This window comes from Herpailurus yagouaroundi, unplaced genomic scaffold (assembly GCF_014898765.1).
Source record: "Herpailurus yagouaroundi ecotype Mexico unplaced genomic scaffold, PumYag 202, whole genome shotgun sequence".
NCBI lineage: Eukaryota > Metazoa > Chordata > Mammalia > Carnivora > Felidae > Herpailurus > Herpailurus yagouaroundi.
The window spans coordinates 7,349,546-7,368,149 of NW_024412433.1; the positions used below are offsets into that span (position 1 = coordinate 7,349,546).

Below are 18,604 nucleotides of genomic sequence, written 5' to 3' on the forward strand. Positions count from 1 at the left end.
AGGAACAAGACAGGGATGTCCACTCTCACCACTGTTAATCAACACAGTATTGGAAGTCTTAGCCTCTGCAATCAGACAACACAAAGAAAGAAAAGGCATCCAAATCGACCAGGAGGAGGTCAAACTTTCACTCTTCGCAGATGACATGATACTCTATATGGAAAACCTTAAAGATTCCACCAAAAACCTGCTAGAACTGCTCCATGAATTCAGCCAAGTTGCAGGATATAAAATCAATGCCCAGGGGCGCCTGGGTGGCGCAGTTGGTTAAGCGTCCGACTTCAGCCAGGTCACGATCTCGCGGTCCGTGAGTTCGAGCCCCGCGTCGGGCTCTGGGCTGATGGCTCAGAGCCTGGAGCCTATTTCCGATTCTGTGTCTCCCTCTCTCTCTGCCCCTCCCCCGTTCATGCTCTGTCTCTCTCTGTCTCAAAAATAAATAAACGTTAAAAAAAAAAAATTTTTTTTTAAATAAAATAAAAAAAAAATAAAATCAAATCAATGCCCAGAAATCAGTTGAATTCATATACACCAACAATGAAGCAACAGAAAGAGAAATCAAGGAATCCCATTTACAGTTGCACAAAAAACCATAAAATACCTAGGAATAAATCTAACCAAAGAGGTGAAATTATACACCTGTATATACATACAGTGAAAACTATAGAAAGCTTATGAAAGAAATTGAAGACACAAAAAAAATGGAAAAAAATTCCATGCTCCTGGATAGGAAGAACAAATACTGTTAAAATGTCGATACTCGGGGCGCTGGGTGGCTCAGTCAGTTAAGCGTCCGACTTCAGCTTGACTTCAGCTCGGGTCACAATCTCGCGGTCCGTGAGTTCGAGCCCCGCGTCGGGCTCTGGGCTGATGGCTCAGAGCCTAGAGCCTGCTTCCGATTCTGTGTCTCCCTCTCTCTCTGCCCCTTCCCCCTTCATGCTCTGTCTCTCTCTGTCTCAAAAATAAATAAATGTTAAAAAAAATTTTTGGGGGGGCACCTGGGTGGCTCAGTCGGTTGAGCATCCGACTTCGGCTCAGGTCATGATCTCGTAGTCTGTGAGTTCGAGCCCCGCATCGGGCTCCGTGCTGACAGCTCAGAGCCTGGAGCTTGTTTCGGATTCTGTGTCTCCCTCTCTCTCTGACCCTCCCCCGCTCATGCTCTGTCTCTCTCTGTCTCAAAAATAAATAAACGTTAATAAAAAAAGATTTTTTTTAATTAAAAAAAAAAAATTTTTTTTTTTAAATGTCAATACTACCCAAAGCAATCTACATATTCAATGCAATCCCTATCAAAGTAACACCAGCATTCTTCACAGAACTAGAACAAATAATCCTAACAAAAAAATGAACAAAATGACACTATCACTTCAAAAACAAAAAAATTGGCAGTACTTGTGGCCAATAATAAAATTTGAACTTTCGGGGAGCCTGGGTGGCGCAGTCGGTTAAGCGTCCGACTTCAGCCAGGTCACGATCTCGCGGTCCGGGAGTTCGAGCCCCGCGTCAGGCTCTGGGCTGATGGCTCAGAGCCTGGAGCCTGTTTCCGATTCTGTGTCTCCCTCTCTCTCTGCCCCTCCCCCGTTCATGCTCTGTCTCTCTCTGTCCCCAAAAAAATAAATAAACGTTGAAAAAAAAATTAAAAAAAAAAAAATTTTGAACTTTCAAGCAAAATTCGAATTTTGGAAAACTTCTATTTGCCATGAGTTTGCTGGGCTTTCCAGTACTTCAGACTTTCCCAATTCTTCAAGGCTTTCCTGATGAGTACTAACATTAATAAATGCAATTTTTTAAGTTTATTTATTTTGAGAGAGATCGAGAGCAAGCTAGGGAAGGGGAGAGAGAGAGAGAGAGGGACAGAATACTAAGCAGGCCCCCACTGTCAACACAGAGAGCAACGCAGAGCTACAGTAGAGCTAGAACTCACAAACCATGCCATCATGACCTGAGCCAAAATCTGGAGTTAAACGCTTAATCGACAGAGCCACACAAGCACCCCTGAATCCAAGTTTTTGGTACTATGTCATTTAAGGTAGTCATTTAAGGTACAAGAAAGACCAATGGATTTTAATGTTACAGAATATAAAAAGTGCACTGATATAATTCAGATTTCATATTGCAACTAACCTTTCAAAACTACTACTTGGGGCGCCTGGTTGGCTCAGTCCATTAAGCGTCTGACTCCGGCTCAGGTCATGATCTCGCGGTTCATGGGTTGGAGCCCCACGTAGCGCTCTGTGCTGACAGCTCAGACAGAGTCTAGAGGCTGCTTCAGATTTTGTGTCTTCCTCTCTCTCTGCCCCTCCCTCACTCATGCTCGTACTCTCTCTCTCAAAAACAAACATTAAAAAAAAAACTAAAAATAAGATAAAATAAAAAATAAAAACTACTACTTGTCGGGCACCTGGGTGGCTCAGTCGATTAAGCTAAGTTGATTAAGTCGAACCAGCTCCTGGTTCTTGAGTTCGAGTCCCACGTCAGGCTGTGCCCTGCCAGCCTGGAGCCTGCTTCAGATTCTGTCTCCCTCTCTTCTCTGCCCCTCCCCCAAGCATGTGCTGTCTCTCTCTCTCTCTCTCTCTCTTCCTCTAAGAATAACATTAAAGAAAAATTAAAGGGGTGCCTGGGTGGCTCAGTCAGTTAAGTGTCCAACTCTTAGTTTCAGCTCAGGTCATGATCTCATGGTTTAATGGGTTTAAATCCCACATCAGCTCTGCGCTGACAGTGCAGAGCCTGTTCTCTCTCTCCCTCTCTCTGTCTCTCTCTGCCTCTCCCCCACTCACGATGTCTCTGTCTCTCCCCAAAAAATGAATACATTTTTAAAAAATTTAAAAAGCTACTACTTGTCGAATTTTGGTGTACTATACCAAAGAATAATCTGCAATTATCTGAAAAAAGTCTTAAAATATTGCTCCCTTTTCCAACTACATACATATCTCTGTGAGGGTTAATTTCCTTCATATACTTCAACCAAAGTAATAAAGAGCAACTGACTGAACACAGCAGCAGATATGTGAATCCAGCTGCCTTCCACAAAGCAAGACATAAAAAGCAACTTGCAAAAAGATAAAACAATGTCACTCTTCTCACCAAATTTTTTTGAAATGTTTTAGAAAATGGGTATTCTTCATTAAAAATATATTCATGTTAATATATAATGAGACTATTATTTTTAAACTAATAAATCATTTTAAATTTCTCAATATAATATAGACACATAGAACTAAGAGGCCTAAAAGTTCTTTGGGGGTCCTCTAACTTTTAAAGAATAAAGGAGTCCTGAGGCACCTGGCTGACTCAGTCAGAAGAACACATCTGACTCCTGATCTCAGGGCTGTGAGTTCAAGGCCCATGATGGGTGTAGAGATTACAAAAAAATAAATAAATGAACTTAAAAAAAAAAAAAAAAGGATAAAGGAGTCCTAAGATCAAAAAGTTGAGAAGTGTTGGGGCATCTGGATGGCTCAGTTGGTTGAGCATCCAACTCTCAATTTCAGCTCAGGTTATAATCCCACAGGTCATAGAATTGAGCTCCACATAGGGCTCTGTGCTGACAGCAAAAGGCCTGCTTGGGATTCTCTCTCTCCCTCCCTCTCTCTCTCTCTCAAAATAAACAAACATTTAAAAAAAAAATTTTTTTTTAGTTGAGATGTGTCTATCTCAGAGAAAAAGGGAAAAATGACAAACAAAAGGAATACATAAATTAACTTACAACAAACATACGTAGCCTGGAAAGCTAATCAAAAGGCGTAAAACATCACTGACAACAAGAACACCAAGATCCAAAATGTGACACTTAAGTATCTAGGTCTTAAAAATGTATCTTTTCCAAGGACAGAGAGACTTCTCACATTTTGAAATTTACTTATATGATTTTTAATGTTTATTTTTGAAAGAGAAAGAGAGAGAGAGAGAGAGAGAGAGAGAGAGGAGAGAGAAAAGGTGAGTGGGGGAGGGGCAAAGAGAGAGGGAGACACATAATCCAAACCAGGCTCAGGCTCCAAGCTGTCAGCACAGAGCCCGAAGCAGGGCCTGAACTCAGGAAAGGCGAGATCAAGACCTGAGCCAAAGTCAGACGCTTAACCAACTGAGCCAACCAGGCACCCCTACTTATATGATTTTTTGGTTGCCTCTGCCATTAGGCTATAAACCCTATGAAGATAGTTCCTTATGTGTTTTGCTCACCACTGTGGCTAGCCCAGCACTCGGCACAAAGCAGCTATTCAAGTATTGCTGGACTGAGAACAAAACAACACTTACTAACAGAACTCACTGATGTCTCTATTCAAATTATAAAGATGAAATTTTACAATCAAAATTTACCTATTTACATTGTAATAACAATCATAAAAGCTACCATTTACTGAAATCCCATTTACTGTGCACCAGGCATTACACTGGCTTTTAATTTTATTTATTTTTGAGACAGAGAGAGACAGAGCATGAACAGGGGAGGGTCACAGAGAGAGAGGGAGACACAGAATCTGAAACAGGCTCCAGGCTCTGAGCTGTCAGCACAGAGCCCGACGCAGGGCTCAAACTCACGGACCGTGAGATCATGACCTGAGCCGAAGTCGGTCGCTTAACCGACTGAGCCACCCAGGCACCCCATGGCATTTTAGATTTTTAATTCCCACAACCACTATGGGATATACTTTACAGGTGAAGGAAATAAGACTACCAGCAGTTAACTTTTTATCTCGAGTTACATGTAATTAAGTAACAGAAAATTAAACCCACATTTCTCTGCTTTAAAAGGCCACAAACTTTTCACTACATAATGATACAATGCTCTACAATGCTCGATACTCCTTGGTTACCTTTTTCTTTCTTCTCCATTCCCTTGCAGTTTTCAGAGGAATTCATTTTGTGCAAGTCACTTTTTCTCCTTTTCCCAATCTTCCACTCTGCTCCACTATCCTTTAACTTCTACTCCTCTGCATCACTCAGTTAAGCAATATACTAAGCCCTCGGGGTAGGGAAGAGAATAGACTCACGATCCAAACACACTAAGAAGAAATTTCTCCTAACACACTACAAAGAAATTTCATTAACAATGGTGGAAGCAGTATAAAAGGCCAAAGAGTATCAGACTCCAAAACATAAACTAAGGCTCTCTGACACTGATCTTGCAGGGTGGCTTCACATCCAGCCCTTCAACTGGCCATGGCTTGAGCATTATCACCTCAATTCTCAAGGACCTAACCACGAGAGCCCCTCGATATGGCCATGTCTTCAAGGCCTGAGTCATGATTTACCAATTAGAAAGTACCAAGCCAGTACCTCTGCCAATTCCTGTCAGGATCTGCAACCAAAGAACCAATACTGAGGAGACCAGAGTTCCCAAGACTTCCTCCAGGCCCAGGACAATTTGAATAAAAGGAGCTTTGTTCCCCAAGAACATACTGGCCACAATATCACTGTAAGAAGAAATGCTATTACTGTCATTCTCCCCACTGTTTCTGAACAATATGTAAACATTTCTATTTTCCTCCCTTTTGGTAAAGAAGAACAAAATTAGGAATCAATGAACTATTCTAGGAAAAATCACAAGGCCGTAAACATTACCACGTCATTTGATAATCTCACCACAAGCCAATGTTTTCCAGAAAGGGAACCCCAGAGCCTGTGAAGTTTTACACAGATTATGTGGAAATCTTTTTAAAACCTCACAAAGCCTTAACTCAGTAAGCCTGAATATACCTCACCTCAAAATTCATATTAAAGAGAACATACAATATGAGAGAGGGCTATTCTACCTTAAAAATGAATTCAGCTAAGGGGTGTCTGGGTGGCTCAATTGATTAAGTGGCCAACTTCAGCAACAGGTCATGATCTCACAGTCTGTGGCTTCGAGCCCCGCATCAGGCTCCATGCTGACAGTTCAGACCCTGGAGCTGCTTCAGATTCTGTGTCTGCCTCTCTCTCTGTCCCTTCCCTGCTCACACTCTGTCTCTGTCTCTCTTTCTCTCTCTCAAAAATGAATAAACATTAAAAAAAATTTTAATAAATTCAGCTAAGAAAAAAAAAAGAATTCAGCTGCAATCTGCTAAAGTAAACCTTGTCTGCAAAAAAGCATCAGAGGAAGTCACATCTGTGGCCTGTCATTGAATACATCACTCTACAACAGATGACTTTTATTAGTAATCCCTAGGCTCTGCATTAAAAATCTTGGTATACAAGGGGCACCAGGCTGGCTCAGTCAGTAGAGCATGTGACTCTTGATCTTGGGGTTCTAAGTTCAAGCCCCATGTTGGATGTAGAGACTACGTAAAAATAAAATCTTTAAAAAAATAATCTCAATATACTAAGAATATTCAAGCAATAAAAATTACTTAAGTAATCAGGTATCACCAAATACATACAAGCTATAAACAAAAATAAACAGGGCTTCAAAATGGTCCATTAAAAATGTTTTTCTTCAGTATTACCTAATAATTCTAGAATACAAGATGTTAATACAAAAGTTTATATATACTGTCTAACTGATCCTTTCCCAACAGTGAAAATTCCTGCTACCACTCAAATAATGTGAATATATGTTCACATGTAGAAGTTCCACCCTTCATATTCTCCATGGCTTCCTAATACTCAAGTGTTGCTTAACACTGTAAAAAGTACCCAGAAATTAAAATTTACAAAAGTAATCAATGAAAAATAACCAATGATTTTTCCACAAACCAAGTCTCTCATTTGCTAACCTTTACCACAGACACTCCTCTGAACCTTCTAAACCAAGAACTTTTGTTAAAACGCCACAGAGGGGGGCCGACCTGGTGGCTCAGTCGGTTAGGTGTCTGACTCTTGATTTTGGCTCAGGTCATGACAAGCTCCACTGTCAGCAAGGAATCTACTTGGGATTTTCTCTCTGCCTCTCCCCCATGCACATGCACGTATGCTCTCTCTCAAAACAAACAAACAAACAAACAAACAAAAACAAAAAACACTGCACTATGAAGTTCAAATAAGGATGCTTGGTGAAACCTACCAGGCCTCACTGACCAGTAGATAAACCTCTATTTTAATTCTTCAGGACATATAAACTGAAACTGCCAAGGTACCTATAAGAAATTTTTCTATGAAAGGAAAATGTTCAGAAGCTTCTGCAGGTTTCTGCCTAGAAGAGCCAACACTACACCTTCTCTGAGACCTGCCCCCACTCTTAAAGTGGAATCTTTCAATTATGTTTGCACTTCTAGACTACAGTCCTATGGCCCTACTAATTAGACCAATAATGGAGAACGGGACAAACTTCAACCAATCAAATTTCCCCTCCCAGGAATTTAAAATGTAGACAATGAGCTAGTAACAGTTGCAGTGGCACTAGAATTTAAGTTCATATGTGGCACCAGGAATGAAAGTGGTGATTTTCTTCCATGTGTTTTTAAAGCAGGAAAGGCCAGACTGTGAAAAGACAACTAAAGCAGGATAAAAAGAGACAAGAGAGGACACTGACAGCCAGCAGGGAGGGAAGTGCTATCTGTGCTGCCTTAGCTCCCGAACGCTTCCCAGAAGCTTCCCAGTTTCTGGTTCGTGTCCTTCATGAAAGCCAACTGCCCCCAGGTTCTTTAAGTATCTCCTTACTTCTGCTCCCAAAGAATTCCTCTTCCTATTTCACACCATCAGAAAATCATGACAACAGTTTAAGACACAAATTCACAATAGGAACAGTGTAGAAAGGGTATGATTCTTCTTGTGGTTCATAAGGAATCTGAGCAGTAGCTAAGAAGTTGTTTCTATCACTATCTATAACTTCAGGAGGGGGGAAAAAAAAGGCAAAAAAACCCTGAAACCTTAAAAGCAAAAATCATCTGTTTGCCTAAGTCCTCAGCTCTGTGCTTCCCTTCAACACTCACCTGTTCAAAAGTTCTGCTGGTTCACAGCAGGAGATGCAAGCAGACTTTGTTCAGGTCCTTTTAACACTGTAAATAACAAAAGTATTAAAGTAATTGACCCAACAATCAATCTCTTAGGAAACTTTTAAAAACAATCTCTTATAATGAATAGTTTTACAGGAAATGGTTCCAAACCTGGTTAAAATATTAGAATCATCTTGGGATTCTCTCCCTGTCTCTTAGAAACTAGCTTAGAAACTAACTTCCATTTTCCTAACATTTAAAGAGTTTCTCAGTAGCTCTGGAGGGGGACTAAAAAAATACATATTTTTAACAGAAGTTCTAAGTGATTCTGATAAAGACAAATGAGCACCAATACAGGGTTTAGGAAAGTGATTACTTGGGGCTTTCATTCAAACTACATTGCAGGGATGTGATACCAATTTTTAAACGTATCTGATAGAAAAATGACAGCCACCAACACAGCAATACAGTATGTATCCTATGCAAATAATCAGTGAACCCAAGAAATATAACCACTGCCAAAATGCCCAGGGAGCAAAACTCCAGGTGTGCTTTCAGTTGCAAAATCACAACCTTCCTTTAATGCTCTAATGAGACAGCATCTTAAAAATCCACAGGATGGTGACATCTCAATTGACTAGGAGGAGACTGAATGAAACACAACAGCTTCAAGTGGTTTCTTAGCTAAAATCAAATAATGCTTTGAATGCTGTTATGTGTCAAAAAAAACAATAATTGCAAATTAAAGAAAGTAACTTGGGAAAGCGATGTCTGCCTTTTGACCTTAACTTTGCAAAAACATAGCCGTGTTATTTTAATACCCAAAAGGTCATTCAACTTTGTGCAATGCAGTCTAGTTTAGTTTTATAAGGGCAGGCAAAAGGAAAAGAGGGGACAACTAGGTAATAAAGTCTTCTCTGGGCCTAACTCAAAAAAACAAGCTCTAAAGTATCTCTTATTGCAAGTATAATTAAGTTCAAGTCCTCTGTAGTTAATGAAACTCTGCAGTTAACAAGAAAATATAAAATCGTATACTTTAATTACTTGAAGTAGGTAGGTACATAATACTTTGAAAATATTTTTATAAAATTAATTGTAACCACTTAAGGGAGTATTCTTTCGTTTTTCAAACCTCCCCCTATTCCTCCCCCTCAACTTCACACAAAATTATGGGCAATTCGGGGCGCCTGGCTGGCTCAGTCAGTACAATTTGATCTCAGGGTCGTGAGTTCAAGCCCCACATTAGGTGTAGAGCTTACTTAAAAAAAAAAATTTTTTTTTTAAATTACCAGCAATTCAACAAAAGTATCATTTTGCATTCCCATATAATTAATCTACTGTATTTCTCAGTCATCTGAGAGCATAAAAAACAAACAAAAAAAAGCCAATTGGGTTAAGAAATACTAGGATTCCAACTATCAGCAAGCCTTCCTATGGAGTAAAAATCTACTTATATATTTAAAAATATGTAACTTTTCAGGGCATTAAAAATGAATGGAAATCCTAGAACTTTATTACCATAAAAATCCTAGCAGAGGGTGAATAGGGAAAAAAGGCTTGGGTTCAGAGTTTTACAATGATGACCAAATGATGTTAAGGCAATTCAAATTGCTGAAGGAAAATGGACATTTAACTTGCCTCTAAGATACCCGGATTAACACCAACAGAGGCTTGTAGATTCAACCTAATGAGACTGGTCCCACTACAATCTATAAGAAATAGAATAAAACAGAAAGTACTGAAAATTGAATCAGCAGGGGATAATGGAGAACTGCAAATGAAGTCAGTCTTTGAAAATGGCACAAATCAAAGATCCTTTAGAATGGCAAGGGTAAAAGGGTCAGCAATAATCTTTTCACCCAAAAGGTTCTCCCAGACAGCAATCTCTATCAGTAGTGTCATCTCCCAGTGTGAAAGTCAACAAAAAGAGAATAGACACACGGAGTATTAAAATGCAGAGTCATGAGAACAAATGAGATGATATGACATCAAAGACATAATATGAAAATGTCATTTCAAAAATTCAACAAAAGAACAAGAGGGGAAAAATTCATTAAAAAATACCACCTCATCACTATCATTGCTATGTCTCCTTTTAGCCAAGGAGCTCCACTCACACCCTGAAGTTGTAAATTCCTCTCTTCTCATGAGCTTCAGGCAAGCTATGACAAATTATTTTTCATATATGCAACTCAACTCACCAGCAAAGGCACTTCAAAACCAAAATATTAAATTCCTCAGGTGAATTAAATGCAAAAAGACATTTATGAAAGCTCAGTAATAAGCATATGGAGATAAGCTGGAAGGAAATCAGAAAAAAATTTTTTTTCCAAACAAAACAAGCCTATGAAGTATCAAATTAATTGGTGAACTTGTCAGCTAGTCTGAAAGGCAAAAGGGGAAAAATAAGACACTCAGCACAAAAAGTTCTACACATGTAAAATGCTATAAAAGACATACAAACAAACTAGCGGAAGAGACCCTGAGGAATTTAAAGCTAGGATGGACAGAACAGAGATAATTAAGAATTCTTAATTCTTACTAATCAGATTAAGAATAACATAAATTAATATGCTGATTCTACCATTCTCCCAGGTTGTATTTCTTAACGATGTGTCTAAACCTCACAGGAAATTAATTTCCCTACCTTTTCAAATATTCATAAGTGTTCCAAAGATCCCCTCCCTCGAAAGCAATTCCAGATTTTTAGGCAGTCTATCATCCATCTCATTTAAACACTTTTAAGAAAGATTTTTCAAGACAATTTCCTGAAATATGTTATATGAGCATCCTGGATTTTTCCAAACTCGGGTGGGGCGTGTGTCATACACAGAGGGAAGGGGATCTGGGCATACTGGCCCAAATTTCCAGAATCTGGTCTCCCCTTCCAATAGTCACAAGAGATGTGGAAAAAATTTCTAAGTCACTGAACAACCCCTCTTAGCACCAATGAGCAGGGTACACATTCTCTACTAGCCTCCGTCTTCTTGGGTCCCTCTGGCTAAACTAGCCTCCATACTTTTCCCAACACCTGACCTGCACCCACTTCAGCTTCTGCCTCAGTATCCCTGCCCTAGCTTGCCTAGCCTGGAGCATTCCTTCTCCATACAGCTACAGGAATCCCTCCACCTATGTCAGGTCCTTCTTCAAACCTGAGCTTCTCCGTGCAGCCTTCTCAGGGCACACAACTTAAAATTAACCCCTAAATCTTGGTCATCCGATTTCTGCCTCATTTTTTTTCCCCGCATCATTTACCACAACACTATGTATTTTACCCGAGTTTTTATTTGTGTGTCTAGAAATGAGCTCCCCAGAGAAAGGATTTTTGGTCTGTTTTGGCCCCAGCACCAAACAGTGTAGTAAAGTCCCAACCTTTGTCACATGAATGAATGCATGAATGAAGGAAGGGAAGCACGTAGTCCCTTCCGCCTGCTCAGTCTCAAAATTCTGAAATGCTTCGTCAAGTACACAAAAGGTGTAAAGCCCTTTCTTTGCCGATAAATCAGTGCCATTACCAGTGTATTCCTTGGTGTCAAATGTAAAGGAACAACTGTGTGACATTTCTCCAGATACATGCCACTTTGAAGTTTTTTTCCCAGCATCCTCTACTGATGTCAACATGTGATGTAACAGAAAAGTACATATTCCATCCATCTCGTCTGAGCACTCCAAAACCTGCTACACTAATTAATAAGACACAGGAAATCATCAATGAGTGAGAGAACACATTTGTGATCTAACCAAAATGGACAAACTCCGTAAGGTCAGAGATGCAAATATCAGACGGATGAAAGTTAACGTACAGAAAGGGCTGGTATGGAAAAAAAGAAAAAAAAAACTGTTTTAAATCTAAGAAGTGATTAGATTCTAAAAAGGAAATACTACGGAAGGACAAAATATCTTCCCTGCACACCCCACCGGGAATCAAAACTGCCTATAATCCGAGACGCACAACACTGGATGAAAGGCTGTTCACAGCTTCCGGCCCCATCCTCAATTTCTTCTAAGTGTAATTGGAATACTCACCTTCCTTTACAGAGAAAACTTGGTGTGCTTACGTGCTTTGACTTTCAGGGAAAGGAAAACAAAACAAAACAAAACAAAACACAGTGCCATATAAATGCGAAGCAACGTTGCTGCTTCCCAAACAGGGTCATGCAACCTGCTTCTTTCATAGACCATTCTGTGGCCGGAAGTATCAATCTGATTTAGGCTTCAGCCACAAAACTCAAGTATTCCAAGTGCTTCGTGGGAAACTGCTGACACTGAAAAGACTAATACCCATCTCAATCTGACAAGAATGTTCACGTCCCAAAGCTGCCTCGGGCTCGACTTTCCCAACCTCCGTCCCAGGTTCAGATCATGGCTCCACCTTGCCTCAGGCCTGGTCCAGACCCGTCCTCTCGCCACGGAAGGAGTCTCCACAGTGCAGATGCTCGGTGAGGAAGGCAAAGGCGCACCTCCCGGAGGCCAGGTGTGGGGAGGAGGGCCGGCAGGAGCAGCTGTCTGGCCGAGGCAGCTGTTACCCCGAGCACCCCAGCCTGGGCGGGTGGCTGGCCCGGGGAGCAGGTAGCAGAAGGCGAACCCTCTGGCCCTGAACAAATCGGCCTGACACTGCCCACCCCACCACCCTCTTCCCCTCCTCGGCTCCCCCCCCGCGATGCCACCGGGCCCCGGAGGTGGGGGCTCCCCGGCTCGGCGGTCGAGACGCGCCCGGGCCCGGCGTGCCGCCTCGCGGGGTAGGAGGCTCCCTCCGGCCCAGCACCTGACCTGTCCCCTCGCCTGACGCCCTAGCCGGCCGTGGCCGCTGCCGGGGCGGCCTGTGGGTTGTCCATGCGGCTGGGCCGGGTCGGACCGGAGCGGCGGGGACGCGACCGCGGGCAGGAGTCCCGGGCGGCTCCATGGGGGGTGGGGGGGTGATGGGAGACAGCGGAGTCGGGGCGCGGAGCGGAGCCGGGCAGGGGAGCGAGACGGAGTCGCTGGTTACCTGCGGTCCGGGACAGGGAGTCTCTCAGAATCCAAGTCAGTCTTCAGCCTCAACAACACAAGATGGCCGACACGTCGCCACGCACGTCACGTGACAGCGCGCTCCTTCCGCCACGCCCCTTGCTCCTCCCCCGCCCCGCCTCACCTCCCTTACCCGCTGATCCAGCCTCCCACGACGTCCTTCTTTTCCGCTGCCTCCCGCCCCTCTTCCCCGAACACGCCCCTGCCCGAGCCCCGGATGTCAGGCTGGAAGAGGGCGGGGCCGCGGCAAGGCGCAGGCGCCTGCGGGTCCTGGGATGGGGCTCCCTGCCTGCCCTTGAGTTGAGTAGAGTTGGTGTTCAGAGTTGGACCCCGGCCAGGCACTGTGTGACTCACCGTCCTATGCACCCAATCCAGAGCCAGTTCGCAGTTCAAAAAGCTCTTCATCATTTACGAGCTGATTTTCAACACTAGAACTTTTCCACAGCTTTTAACCCAGCATTTTCCTGCCCGTTTGCCATCCTGTAGAAAACAGGGAAACGACAAAAGCCGAAATTCAAAGCAGTTTCTCTACTTGTTAACGGTTCTGGTAGAACTGGGAATTCATTCTAGAGCGTTGAAATGCGACAGCTCAGAAGGGCTAGAGAGCTTGGACCCCCTTCTGGTGCGTCAAGGGCTATAACCCTTTTGCCAAAAAATCTACCATCTGGGGGCTGCCAAATAAAATACAGGACGCCCAGAAATATTGGGAATATATTTACACTAAAGAGTTACTCGTTTTTCAGAAGATCGGATTTAACTGGGTGCCCTGTATTTTTATTGCTCTGACAACTCAACCCTTCTCAGGTCATCCTCTTCTTTCTTGTACATCCAAGCTTTTTTTTTTTTTTTTTTTTTTTTTACAGGGTCCTTCTGAAGAGCTTTTTATTTTTTTTTAATGTTTATTTTTGAGAGAGAGGGGAACGGGAGATCCGAAGTAGGCTCGGCACTGACAGCAGAGAACCTGATGTGGGGCTTGAACTCAAGAACCACGAGCTCATGCCCTGAGTGGAAGTCCCGCAATTCGCTGACTGAGCCACCCTTAACAGTGTTTGAAAATACTCAAATGTTGGAGCCCATTGCTGGTTCAGATGGTGGAGTATGTGACTCTTGATCTCAGGGTTGTGAGTTCAAGCTCCATGTTGGGCATTTAGCCTTTTAAAAAGTAAAAAAATAAGGGCGTCTGAGTGTTCGAGTTTGGCTCGTCATGATCTTGATCTTGGGGTCCAAGAATTAACAGCCCAGCATCCAGCTCTGTGCTGACAGCTCAGAGCCTGGAGCCTGCTTTAGATTCTGTATCTCCCTCTCTCTGCCCCTCCCCCACTCATGCTGGCTCTCTCTCAAAAATTAATAAGTATTTTTTTAAAAAGTAAAAAATAAAATACTTGAATGTCTTCCATCTCAAAAGTTAATGGTAAAAACTACAATTCCACCTCCCTACGTCTCTGTTTCAAGGCCAAACTGCACATAAGAGTTGTTTAGACTCACTTTCCCAATTTCCATACCTGGCAAGCAAGCAATTGTCAACCACTCCAATGTGGCTTCTATTCTGACTCATCCACCTAATGCTTGTCCTTAGACACCTCAACCTACAGGTTGGTAAGTGGAGTTTTTCAGTCCCAATCTTGATTTAGTGCTTTTCCATCTTCAATACGATTGGCCACTCCCTATTTTCTGCAACACTTTATTGCCTTGATCTTTATGTCCTTGCTGCTCAAAGTGTGGTCAATGAACCAGCAACAATAGCATCACTTGGAAGGTTGTTAGAAATGCAGAATCTCAGGGGCATGTGGGTGGCTCCGTTGGTTTAGCACCCAACTCTTGATTTCAGCTCAGGTCTTGATCTCAGAGTTGTGATTTCAAGCCCCTTGTTGGGCTTGAAAACAAAACAAAGCAAACATGCAAAACCTCAAATGGGCCCTTCACAATTCCATGCTGTTGAACTCTAGACCCTTTATAATCCTCATTGTCCCCCTCCCCCTCCTCTTTCCCCTGAATTTATTGTTCCGGATATGCCCATGTTTGAGGGTCCTCAAATATGCCACTCTGTTTTAGCCTTTGCCCATTCTGTTCCCTCTTGTTACAATGTCATTCCCAACACTTACCCCACTTCTGCCAACCTGTGTAACTCCTGCTCATCTTTAAAAGCCTAATCATAGGGGTGCCTGGGTGGCGCAGTCGGTTGAGTGTCCGACTTCAGCCAGGTCACGATCTCGCGGTCCGGGAGTTCCAGCCCCGCGTCGGGCTCTGGGCTGATGGCTCAGAGCCTGGAGCCTGTTTCCGATTCTGTGTCTCCCTCTCTCTCTGCCCCTCCCCCGTTCATGCTCTGTCTCTCTCTGTCCGAAAAATAAATAAATGTTGAAAAAAAAAAATTAAAAGCCTAATCATATGTTAGTGCCTCTGTGAAGCTTTTTTTAATCTCCTCCCTTAGACCAAAGATCTTATCCCTTGAACTGTTATTTTTAAGAAAAAAGGTAATACTATGTTTGTTATATGCTAACCACTTCATTAAGTGCTTTACTTTCATTCTCTCTTGTAATCCTGGTGAGAGCACTTTGAAGCACTAAGAAAACCAACGAGGCACCTGAAAGAACTGCTTACTTTCTCCTAATCTCAGCCAGGACTTTGTAGCCCAGGCTGACTGACTGCTGAGCCCATGTCCCTAACTGCCTCTCTGATGCTGTGTCATCTGTACCTGTAATTTCATAGAGAGATAATATAGATAATGTATGTAATTGATCTAGAGACTATATAATTTAAATATGTATAATTAAGGTATAATTAATATACATTAAAATTTAGCATTTTTAGTGGTCGTTCTGCAACTTTTGACAAATGCATACACAGGTGTGTTCAATACCACCAAAATTAAAGTACAGAATCGTCCCATTATCCACTAGAGTTCTCTCAACAACCCTTTGTAGTTGGCACTAACCTCCACTCTTGGCCCCTGAAGCAACTGTTATGTTTTCTGTCCTTATAGTTTTGTCTTTTTTTTTTTTAATTTTATTTTTGAGACAGAGAGAGACAGAGCATGAACGGGGGAGGGTCAGAGAGAGAGGGAGACACAGAATTGGAAGCAGGCTCCAGGCTCTGAGCCATCAGCCAGCCCAGAGCCCGACGCGGGGCTCGAACTCACGGACCATGAGATCGTGACCTGAGCTGAAGTCGGACGCTTACCCGACTGAGCCACCCAGGCGCCCCTAGAGTTTTGTCTTATAACATCATACAAATAAAACCATAGAGTATGGAACCTTTTGCAGCTGGCTTCTTTCACTTAGTATAATGTACTTGAAATTTGTCCATATACCGTTGCATGTTTAAATACTTCCTTCTCCTTCTCCTCCTTCCCCTCCTCTTGCCCTCTCCTCCCCCTCCCTTCCCCTTCTTCCTCCTCCTCGTCCTCCTCTTCTTCTCCTTCTTCTGCTCTCATTCATGAGTGTATTTAATTGTATGTATTTGCTTATCCATTCCCCAACTGAGGGACATTTGGATTCTTTCCAGTTTGGGGATATTATTAATAAAGCTATTATGAATTTTCACAAGCAGTTATTTGTGTGAATACAGGTTTTAATTTCACTTGGGTAAATACCTCAAAATGGGATTGGTGGCTATGTGGTGTTTTTAATTTTATCAGAAATTGTGAAACTGTTTTTCAGAGTGCCTTAGCCACATTTTTAGCTCCAAAGTGTAGGCTTCCAGAGAGCAGGAACCAAATCTAAGAGAAGAGAAGGAGGAGGAGAAGGAGGAAGAAAGAAGTATTTGACTTTGCACCCTCAGCAGCTGGCATTGTCCTGTCACAGGGTAGAAACTAAGTAAATATCTAATCAATTCTTGATCATCTCCTTCTCAGGAGGGGTGCCTTCAGTGTCTCCAAATGTTTCATTAAATAGTGGTTTTAAAGTTACAACAGTAGACTGATGCCTACTCTAGGGAGGGATAATAACAAAGTTTCACCTTTATTGTATCATTGATAGAAACAGAGAAGTTGATAATAATAGATCACAGTGGGGGAGGAGGGATTAAGGAGTTTAGCCAGAAACAAACCTTGCCACCACCCTTTCCATAGAGGTAGAGACTAATTTCCCCTCCCTGGGGCCCTTGTAACTGATAGAACATGGCAGAAGTGAAAGAAGTGATTTCCAATGCAAGGGTTATAGAGCTTCCACCTTATTTGCTAAAACAGCCTCTTTTGAAGCAAGAGCTGCCAGATCGTAAATGCAAGGGCTCTGAGGCCGCCATTCTGTGAGGAAACCCAGACTGCAGGGAGAGGCCCATGTAGCTGCCTCCAGCAAGAGCCCCAGCTAAAATTTTGGGGGTCTGAGCTACAGATCTGAGAATCATCCATACGAAGAAGATCTTTGAACTCATGGAGAATCACCCACACCCAGCAATTGCAGAAGGGGAAGGTATGAAGGTAGGCTCTTGGGAAGAAAACGCATGGTTGGCAGGCAGAAACAAGCGACAGATAGGACCAGGTTAGAAGCAGGAGCCAGTCTCAGAACAGAGGCAGGAAGAAATTGATTGGCAATTCCCAAATCTACAGAATTGCCAAGGAGTCTGGGGCTGGGGAGCCTGCCGTTGAATTGGTGACTGGAATTGTGTACAGAGCAGGAAGAACAGAGGGTTAGGCAAGAGTAGGTGACAAGGAAGGAAGGAGGCATGGGATGCCTGGGTGGCTTAGTCGGTTAAATGGCCGACTTTGGCTGAGGTTATGATCTCAGAGCTCATGGGTTCAAACCCTGCATTGGGCTCTGTGATTTGCAAACTCTGCATTGGGCCTGCTTCGGATTCTGTGTCTCCCTCTCCCTCTGCCCCTCCCCCACTCATGCTCTGTCAAAAATAAACATTAAAAAAAATTTTTTTTTTTAAGGAAGGAGGTAGAAGCTTGAAAGCAGATGAAAAGGGCACATGGATTTGTTAGTGAAGAGGGACCCTCTTAGTTAGATGGGACCCTAACTAAAAGTGTAGCCTACACAACTGAAAACCAAAGAGAAAACACAAGTGAGAGAGTGGGGGAAGATACCGAGCCAGAGAGCTGAGCAAAGCCATCAAGGAAAGGCTGCTCAGATGATAACTATGGAAACAGATCCATTTTTATGTTTGAAAACATTTTTTATTATAAAAGTACTTGCATATTTTAAATTCTATTCTCATTTCTAACCTTCAGATGTATACCAAGAAAATTAAATCATAAAAAACTGTCTTGGAATATAACAAATGTATTCTTGTACATAAATGTCCCACAATGGGTCCCAAATTTTTATTTTTCTCCTGGGTTCTTTTTTTTTTTTTTTTTTGATTTAATTTTTTAAAGTTTATTTAATTATTTTGTTCTTTTTCTTTTTAATGTTTACTTATTTATTTTGGGAGAGAGTGCGTGAGCGGGAGAGGGACAGAGAAAGAGAGACAGAGAATCTCAAGCAGGCTTCCCACTGTCAGCATAAAACCCGACAAGGGGCTCAAACTCATGAACTGTAAGATTATGACCTGAGCTGAAACCAAAAGTCAGATGGGATGCTTAACCAACTGAGCCACCCAGATACCCCTCTTTATTTTGGGAGAGAGAGAGAGAGAAGCACAGAGGAGGGGCAGAGAGAGGGGGAGAGAGAAAATCTCAAACAGGCTCCACACTTACCATGGGGCCCGATACAGGTCTCCATCTCAAAACGTTGAGATCATGACCTGAGCTGAAATCAAGAATTGGTCATTTAACTGACTGAGAGCCACCCAGACGCCCTTAAAGATGT

General features: G+C 42.5%; 1 protein-coding gene across 4 annotated transcripts in view; it reads right to left on the reverse strand.

The window, feature by feature from the left end:
• Positions 1-12,948, reverse strand: part of GIGYF2 (GRB10 interacting GYF protein 2) — a 153,539-nt gene extending 140,591 nt beyond the window's left edge. For 3 of the 4 annotated variants that reach the window (XM_040450663.1, XM_040450660.1, XM_040450665.1), the window contains exons 1-2: positions 12,838-12,948; positions 7,848-7,913 (exon numbers count right to left, since the gene is read on the reverse strand). The gene's annotated coding sequence lies outside the window, so the exon portion shown is untranslated. The remainder of the gene's footprint in view (positions 1-7,847; positions 7,914-12,837) is intronic. The other variant, XM_040450662.1, reaches the window with a different exon arrangement.
• Positions 12,949-18,604: the final 5,656 nt, after the last annotated feature.